Source organism: Lathamus discolor, chromosome 10 (assembly GCF_037157495.1).
Source record: "Lathamus discolor isolate bLatDis1 chromosome 10, bLatDis1.hap1, whole genome shotgun sequence".
In the NCBI taxonomy this organism is placed as follows: Eukaryota; Metazoa; Chordata; class Aves; order Psittaciformes; family Psittacidae; genus Lathamus; species Lathamus discolor.
The window spans coordinates 19,689,824-19,698,872 of record NC_088893.1 but is presented as its reverse complement, the minus strand read 5'-3'; positions in this window follow the sequence as shown (position 1 = coordinate 19,698,872).

The window sequence follows — 9,049 nt, the reverse complement described above, 5'->3', positions numbered from 1 at the left end:
CTGCACAGGCTACGAGATGAAAACAGTTTTGAAACCTTGACACTGGATTCTCCTGAACTTGCCTATCCTAACCAAGCCCTTCATAAACCCAGCAAACCTCAGCTGGCTTTCCTGTTTTCACCTTTACTGTGCACACAGCTACATTCAGCTGGGAAGCAATCACATACCAGGAGAGCAGGTCACTGGAGAGAGCTCATCCCTGCCAAACCCAGATAGAGCAATAAAAGGAAAGCTTTTCTGGCTAGGGCTTTAAGAGCAAGCAGCTCTTTCTTATGCTATGAACCTTGCATGACGGTGAGAAAGATCTACGGGCAATGCAACTGTTGTAAAAATACAGAGAGCTCACCTTTCTGTGCTGGAAAACCAAGAGGAGTCCTTGTATGTCATTGGTCACTTAGGAAATGAATGGGGCTAATGCTGCAGGCTCCAAAGGCTGCTTGAGCAGAGGCTCTCCACCACTTACACCACACTTCAACCATCATTGGTTGCTGCTTACTTGCAAACCTTTAAAGGGTTTTAAAACATCCCAAATTCTCCTTATTTTATTTTAGAGCTTTAGGATGTCAACAGGACAAAACCTTGTGAAAATAACACAACCATCTCAGAAACAGTCCCGCAGCCTGAACCTGGGAAAGCCCTGCAGTGACTCAGGCACCGATTTGGCTGCTGCAGCATCCTGCATCAAACCCAGGTTGGATGGGGCTTGGAGCAAGCTGCTCCAGTGGAAGGTGTCCCTGCCCGTGGCAGGGGGTTGGAGCTGCATAAGCTTAAATGTCCCTTCAATCCAAACCCTTCTGTGATTGTACAAAGGTGGCAGAAGACCTTGGCTCCTGCCAATAGGCTTTTCAGTGCTGCAGAGGGAAGGATATCACTCATCTGTTAATCGCAGCTTTTCCTAGTGAAAACTCTTGCCCTATAAGTAAAGGGCTGTTGCTTTTCCCCTGATCTTTGTCCAAATGGATTGTTAAAATGCCCTTCCATAATTAGAAAGGAACACAGCTTCCTACACTGTCCACTTAGCGCATTGCTCATCATTTAATCACTCCTTAGTAGCGATCTGCGAGCACTTTCTAAAGGAGCCTTTAGCTCCTGGTTGCCTGGAGTGATGGCACCTTGCATGAGCTCTCCTTGCCAGCAGCAGAGCCTGCAATTATGGTTTCACCTTTATTTGCTGAGGCGATTGAATCCTGATAACGGGACCCATTTCCAGGCAGTCACAGGGTTTACAGTATCACACCTATGAAGGGAAGCAGGTTTCAGACCAAAGGTATGAATTTATAACTGCAGAAAGTAGTGGGACGTTTGTGGTGCAAAGGCAAACTGCTGCTTAGATTGCCACCGAGTGTCTCGGGCTGCAAACATCATTTCTCTGCTGTTGTGCTGGATCTTTCCTCCACTCCAGTTCCCCAAGGGTCCATTTTTCCCCCTTCACATTTGTACACACAGCACAAGGAGGACAAAGTTCTGCAGGGCAGAAACCTCTCCCTAGGGAATGCCAAGGGGAGAAATATTGTGTGTAGAAAAGTCAGGTTTAGAGCTTAGATGGGGGAAAAGTCTTCCCTAGAAAGTGACAAAGGGAGGCAACTCATATTTTAATGCACTGTTCCTAAGTTGTGTTTTCCCCCATACCAAGTCCTTCAGACCACTTCCTGCAGTGCTGCACTTCAGAGCTCCTTTTCCTCCCACATTTTTCCATCCCCGTTACTTTTTGTCTCCTGTTGAAATCACCCCATCCCTCCCCATCCTTCCCATGTGCAAAAGAAACAAGGCAATAATAAAAGCACGTTTGAGCAGGCAGCACAACACGTGCAGCTCAAGCTGCTTGCACACTATGTCGTTCCCCTCTAACCTTCGGTCTTCCCTGCTCTGCCCACGTCAGGATGCAGATCCGAGCGGTTCCCTGCTGCATCAGGCTGTGTGTGGCCAAATCACAGACAGCACAACAGGAGCGACAAGGAGGATGGGGTACCCAAGGGGATCTATAGCCATGGGTGTAGATGACAGCAAAGAGGGCAGATCTCATCTCAGTCACCAAAAACCCAGTGAGGAGGAGAAGGCTGAGCTGGGGGCACATCCAGCTGCTGGCAGCCCTTCCCTGGAAAGCAGCACTAGCTCCTGGTCCAGAACAGCAGCAGTGCGCATTGCTCACCCAACACGGGCATCCCAAACGATGATGTGACTGCCTGCATGGAGGATGCTCGGCTATTGCGGATGAACTCATCGTCTATTTTGGGATAGGAAATTTCACACTTCAACTAAGCGCCTGCCTGTTGTGCATCGCTCCCCCTGCACGGTGAGACACGCTACGCTGCAGGCGCATGGCCACAGCACCAGCGCACAGAGACGCTGGGGCAAGCGGAGATGCTGCTGCAGCAACTTCTGGGGATCTTCCAGGGGAATTCAGCCTCAGCAGCTCCGCACCAGTGCCTGAACAGAAGTGGCTGCCCCTGGCAAAGGGAAGGACTTTGACTGCGTGCGGCAGTGGTTAAAAATACAAGAGCAAGGGTGCGGTTAAGGGGCAGGTTTCACTGGGAGGAGGATGGGTAAAGGAGCTCTGGGCAACCGGAAAGTAGTGGAGGTCTTATTCCTTTCAAAGCATGTGGTGGTGCAGCAATGATAGCACAGGGAATGGAGGATGGAAAACAGCATAAAGATGCTGGCCTTAGTTCAGAATAAACCCAGCACAACCATTACACATTAGCTATTTGCAAGCAGGGCTATTAAATAACAAGACCCAGACTAACCACAGGCACTGACACTGAACATGCCCAGTTCCGATATCTGCATTACAAGATTATGTTTCACTGAGTTTGTTCTGTCATGAGCTAAAACCAATAAACATTTCACCAACAGTCTTTAGGCTGAAGAAACTAATTGTGGAGCCAAGTCCAGACAGGCAGGACTTTGTTTTCACCAGCATCACTGCTGAGGAAAGCAGAGGGAGCAGGGAGTGAAGCGTGGACTATGCTGGCTTGATCCCAGGCTTGTGGCTGGTTTTTAGGATATTATTAAAGATCTGGAGGGAGATGGCATAGATAACCTGGGGTATCGTTTAAATGCATCAAGTGAACCACGCTAGCACATACACATTGCACACAAATAATAACCGAGTGTTATATCCAGCAGCTGCCGGTCCTGCCCAGAGCAATCCTTTGCCTTTGGAGGAGCCTCACGATGCCTTCTCCTGCTCCCCATGCAGCACCCTCTCTGGAGCTTCTTTTGGAAGCATCTTCTGTGCATGCATGCTTCTGGAAGCCCACACCCGACTTTCCCAGGGGTGTACCAGGGTGACCGAGTGATTCATGCCATCGTTTCCTCTGTCCCATAGCTCCACATGCTCCATAGTGAGGTCTCAGCTCACCCAGTGCAGGCTGGGTCCACAGCAAAGCTGTACTTCATCTGCCTCATGCTCATGGAACAGCTGTATCATCTCAGCCTGCATGCCAAACATCCCAGCACAAGCTGCATCACATCAAGACATCTCATGTAGTTTATATGTGCTAACATGCAGCATCCGTCAAGCTCACACCAACAGTCAGCAGCTGCATCTGAGCCGTACCAAAAGCATCCTAGATGTTGCCTACAGAATATGATTGGAACCACAAGGGTTGCAAAAGTTCCACAAGGACCAGCTGCTTCCCAGCTGCTGTGCTTAATGCTATCCAGCTAGACAAGGGGAGTGGTCCAAACCAGCATAGCTCACTGATGCGACATGCACAGTCCACGCATGGATGATCAGTCTCTCACTGACATTGATTTTTCCCCAGGAGCCAGGGAGACGAAAACTATCATTGAGAAGAGGAAGAGGAGTTAAAAACCCTACAGGAATGACAAGTTATGTTCTTGAACCTATTTCAGATTTGCATCTTGTGACTGACCGTATCGCAGGTTGGGGTGTGTTTAATTCAGGCACTATTACTAAACTGCCCTTTCTTAGCTGATTTAACCTTATTGTCCCTTACAGCTAAGGCACCAGAAGTGTTCCCTATTGACTTAAAAAGGCTTGGACCTACCTAGGTAATATCCCTACTCAGCCATACCAGAGCTGACTGATGTGGGCCTTAATTCCCAGATCCTGTTTGCTGCTGGGTTCATCCCAACACTCCAGAATCTCTGCTCTGATGTGAGCAGCAGCACATGAAAGCCATGAGCATGTGCTGATAGCAAAGCTTGAAAGCAATTCCTATCTTCAGGAAACTTTCCCTCCCTCAAAACGATTCCTCATGGAGAGGTGTGAAGAGCTTTGCTGGAAGCACAGGCAGAGCCCCCTCATCCCCACCCCTGACAAGCAGCTCAGCAAGGGAATGACCCAAGCGAAGCAGTGGGTCTATCTCCTTAAAGGCAACAGGACGGAGCAGGAAACCCACTGCTGCCTTCCCACCCATGGAATGGGCGCAGCATCAGCTCGGCACAGCCCTGCCCTCTTGGTAAGGGGCTGGAAGGGGCTTTCAACACTTCACACAGTAACAACCCGGGTGTGACTGCAGCCACTGCAGTGGCAGTTTCGCAGTGAACGCTCTGCATTCAGCAGACCTGAGGCACATCGTGAGGGAGGAACAGGAACCTTGAGGTCTGCAGGATGGGAGCCCAGCCCTGCAGGAAAACCAACTCACTACGGTGTCAAAACCCGACAGAACACTCCGGAGCTTGCACTCAGGACATGTCCTGTGCTGCACGTATCACCAGTGCCCTCTGTGCAGAGCCCTCCTGCTCTGAAACCAGCCCAGTGAATGGAGAGCAGCCATGAGAAAGGCTCATGTTATGCATGATAACAACTCGCTGCCCCCCCGCACCTCTGCTGAGCAAACCACTATTTCCTGAACGGAGGTGTCAGGCATGACATATTGCACATGCTGGAGCAACCGTCACTGCCTGCAGAGTGACAAACAGAACTGGAGCCTTTCCTGGTATTTGGTGCATAAATCAGGGTGCGTCCTGTGAGGCTGTTTGAGATTCTGCAGTTGAGAGCTCCCTGGTTTCGCTCGGGGTGGTGGCTGTAGAAGTGCCTCTCTAGGCAGGGTGGCTTTAGTCTAAGCCACTTTCTACCAAAGCATTTCTATAGCATGCCTAGCTGGAGAGTGCAGCCTGGTGCTGCTGCAGCAGCGCTGCCAGAAGCACCTGTGGGCATCAGGTGAGGCCATACCTGAAGGACTAAGGACTTGCTTCCTGGTATACTGTCATTTCCCTGCAGCTAATATCCTTTCCTTCCACTCCACACCTCACCCATGGGGTGGGAAGTGACTCTATCATTAGTCATGACCCCGAAGGTCTGGCAGGCCGATTGCTGCATAAACGTTTGGTTTTGCTCTTATCCCTGCAGCTATTCATTCGTCATCCCACCAGGTCCATACCCAACAAGTGCCCAGCAGGCAGCATTGCCTGCAGACAAGATTCTAATCTGAGGGTAACAGGGAATTAAGCCCAAGGACGACTGCAGCCTTTTTAAGCCACACATAGTTTCAACAACAATATGAAAGCTTCCTTAGGTATGTTTCTAAGGCATTAAACACCCCAGATCAAGAGTTATTAAACCCCAGACCCTGCGGTTTACCTGCCCTTATTTCTCATCCTAGTGCCCCAGTATATCAGTTGGAGGTCTCCTCCCCAACCCCAACACATCCCCCCCAGCAGGACTGCACTCCTAGCTTATGTCAAGCACTTCTATCCTTGGGTAACAAGCAAGAAAAACATCAAACAATATCAAAGTACCTGGTGCAAGGAGGAGGCGATGCAATGCCAGCTCCCAGCCTGGCTCTGCTGCTCACCACTTTGTGATGTGCCACCCCAGGAGCTCCGCTTTCAGATAAACAGACCCACTGGCCGCTTTTCTTTGTCCCTGTGCTGAAAAGCATCACTACAAAGCCCTTACTAATAAGCAGGATACAGCCACTGAGACATGCCCCTGGCTAAGCTGCTCCATGGAAAACCCAGAGCACAGCAGGGAGCTGAGCTGAGGCAAAGAGCTGCAGGTGCTGGTCACAATATTTAAATGCAAACGACAACAAAACCCACTCACAAGATAAGCAGCAACACATGGGAGCACACCAGAACCCATACAAAAATGCACTGCAGCAGCTCTACTTCCCATTTCCTTTTCCTTAGAGCTCTGAAAATAATAGCTGCAAAGGTCAGGGGCTTTGGGGACAGTTGATTGCAAACAGGTATCAAAGAACACTCAGGAGCCAGGTCTCAAGCCCCCACCATTTCCAACCTGATCCTTCCTACTGATTTCCTACCTGGAGTACCATCAGGTGCAAAGCACTGCAGAGCAGAAGGTGATTTATGAGAGGAGCTTTGGTGACAGCAGTCCTTTGGTGGTGGGATCTAGGGATGCCTGGGGCAGGAGGGACCAGCTCAGTGATGCAGCATAGGGATGCCTGGGGCAGGAGGGACCAGCTCAGTGATGCAGCATGGGGCTGCCAGAGCCCAAAGGCAGCTTTGGGTCTGAATCAGCTCTTCTCTGGTGATGCCTGATGGAGCGTCTCTTGGAAACAACCAAATTCCAACTGATTTTTTTCTGTTGAAGCAGCACCAAGGCTCCTGGCTAAAACCAGCATTGAACTGTGCGAGTTTCTGTACAGATACTGAGGTGTGCTTGGTCTAACAGCCTCGGGGAAAGGACACACAAAGCAGGAGTAAAAATTATCACCCAGACCCCGTGTTTTGCACCATCACCAGAACCACCTTCCTCCCCCTCCTCACCATTGTGCATTGTGACCCCCAACTGGCAGCACCATCCCTGGTGGCAAATGAGGCCCCTGGGCACTGTGGTGGGACCAGCACTAGTTAAATACACCGAAAAGACACAAACAGCAAGGCAGGGGTGAGCTGGTGGGAGTGTGACTGCACCTATCACTTGGCCAGCTCCGGCCTGGTTCACTGCAAGGATCCCAGCAGCTTCCTAATGATCTGACACACACTGTACAGGGTATTTGAGATACCAGTTGGTGTCCGCTTAAATGTTAAAGGTCAGGGAAGTGGCCCAAAGTTTGGTGAAAGAGAAAAGAAAGAAGGGTCTAGCTAAAAACAGTAGGGAAAGTCAGGTGCGAAGGAGAGGGATTATCCCCATGGCCAGATAGCACGGTGTAAGTATTTTACTCTAGCTTGCATTGCTTGTAGTCATAGAAATATAGAAAGGATGATAAATGCCCATTTGAAGACAAAATGCAATAGGAATAGCAGGGACTTAATTTGAAATAGCTGAAGTATGTCTTGGTCCCAGGCTGAGAGATCCTTGGCAAGCAAGTGGTGAAAAGGGCTTGAAGTCGATGAAAGAGGCAATATGAGGCAATGGGAACTGAAGCAATATCTGCTGGTGGGAAAAGAGAAGTGGCCAGGATATTTCTCAGCTGGTTTCACATCCAGGCACCTCCCATGCACAGTCACTCCTGCTTTATAGTAAGTGGGAAAGCGAGAGGTCTGAGCCAGGCTCTACGTCACCAAGGGTATAAGGATGCCAATGGAAACACCATCATCGGGTGGGAATGATTCATGGAGCACTTCATATTGAAGACACCATTTTCCCTCTTATTCAAAAGCCGCAATAGGGAGAATAACCCCTCAGTTGCAAAGTCTGGCTTCCTGCTGGCACGCTTGAATTGTTTTCTACCCAAGGGAGAAAACATTAAAACCAAAAGGATTGTTGCTTATGTTGGTATTAAGGACTATTTTGGCTTACTAAATGAATGTGTAAGTGATAGGAGTAAGATGCAGAGTAAAGAGCATTGCAGGCGTATAGGACACATTGCAGCTTGGTACCCAAATGCGGATGGATGCCAGGAAGAGTTACAGAAGTGCTGGGGCAAATTAGCACTGAGCTCCTATGCAGCAGCAGAACTCCCTGGCTGAAGCACCAGAAGTTGCTCTGGGATATGGGTTCATACTGGTCTCGTACATGGGGATCACAAGACACCCCCAGAATAAAGTAACCCCCGACTTGTGCCCATGGGGCCAGCACAGGCCAGCACAGAAGGCTGCGAGTAGGGACACTTGCACTTGTTCTGGCTGTAGCACCTGCATCACCTCCCTCCAGATCTGTAGTTGTGTGGGTTTATTTTAGAAGACCCAAGTACAGGGGCAGGTTTATGTTTCTGCTTACTTATATTTACATCATAAACCACATAAATACACCCCAGCACCGCAGCAACCAACTGCATGAGCCAACAGACAACAGCCTTCCTTGGCTGTACCCAGAGACTGGGCTTGGTTTAATTCCTAACATAACTCTGCCAAACAGGGACTTCCTGCTTCTTCCTATTGTAACTCAGGGTGTTGTATGCTGCCTAAAAACACATTTGGAGAGGCTGTTTTATTGCAGGTGTTTCTTCAGTACCAGTTTGTAACTTACATTCTCACCTATCAGCTGCTTCATCTCAATCTGCTTTGGAATTTGGCAGCGAAGTTTAACGAGGTTAAAGTAAAATCTCTCACAGATTAAGAAGGAAAAAGCTGTTTGGATTTTGAAAAGAAGGGTTTAAAGAGTGGGTGCACAGATAACAGCAGTGAGAAAGGGAAGTGCTGCTTGTAGCTGATGGGGGTCCTGCGCACAGTGGCTGCGGCTTCCACCCCGAGCAGCTCTTTACCTTCCATCAAAGGGGAATCTGGTGTCTCCACCGCCACCACCTAACGCAGGATTTCTAGTGCAAAGGAGGAAACCCGCATGGCTGGAAGCACAGGGTAACACAATTAATTCAGAGCAGAATGCAGGGGGTTTGCGCCCACCGCAGCCTGCAGGGATGGAGGAGGGCAAGGAATGAGTGTGACCCAGCCACACGGGTTCTGTGTTGTGTCCCCATCTTAAAACGCATAACAGAGACGATGCAATTCACTACAGGTCTGTTGTTCACCATCTTCTATCAGAGTCATTCAGAAACACCAGCAGGGACCGGTGAAGCAGCAATACGATGACTGAACTTACACTCACCTCTAAGCAGCCTGGGAAACAGTAACCACAAACTTGAAGTGAATATATCCAAAGCCACAGGGGTTTTGCCTCTTTTTTCCTCCCCCCTCCACCCCCCCCCCCCATTTTTTAGCTCATCAGCCACCA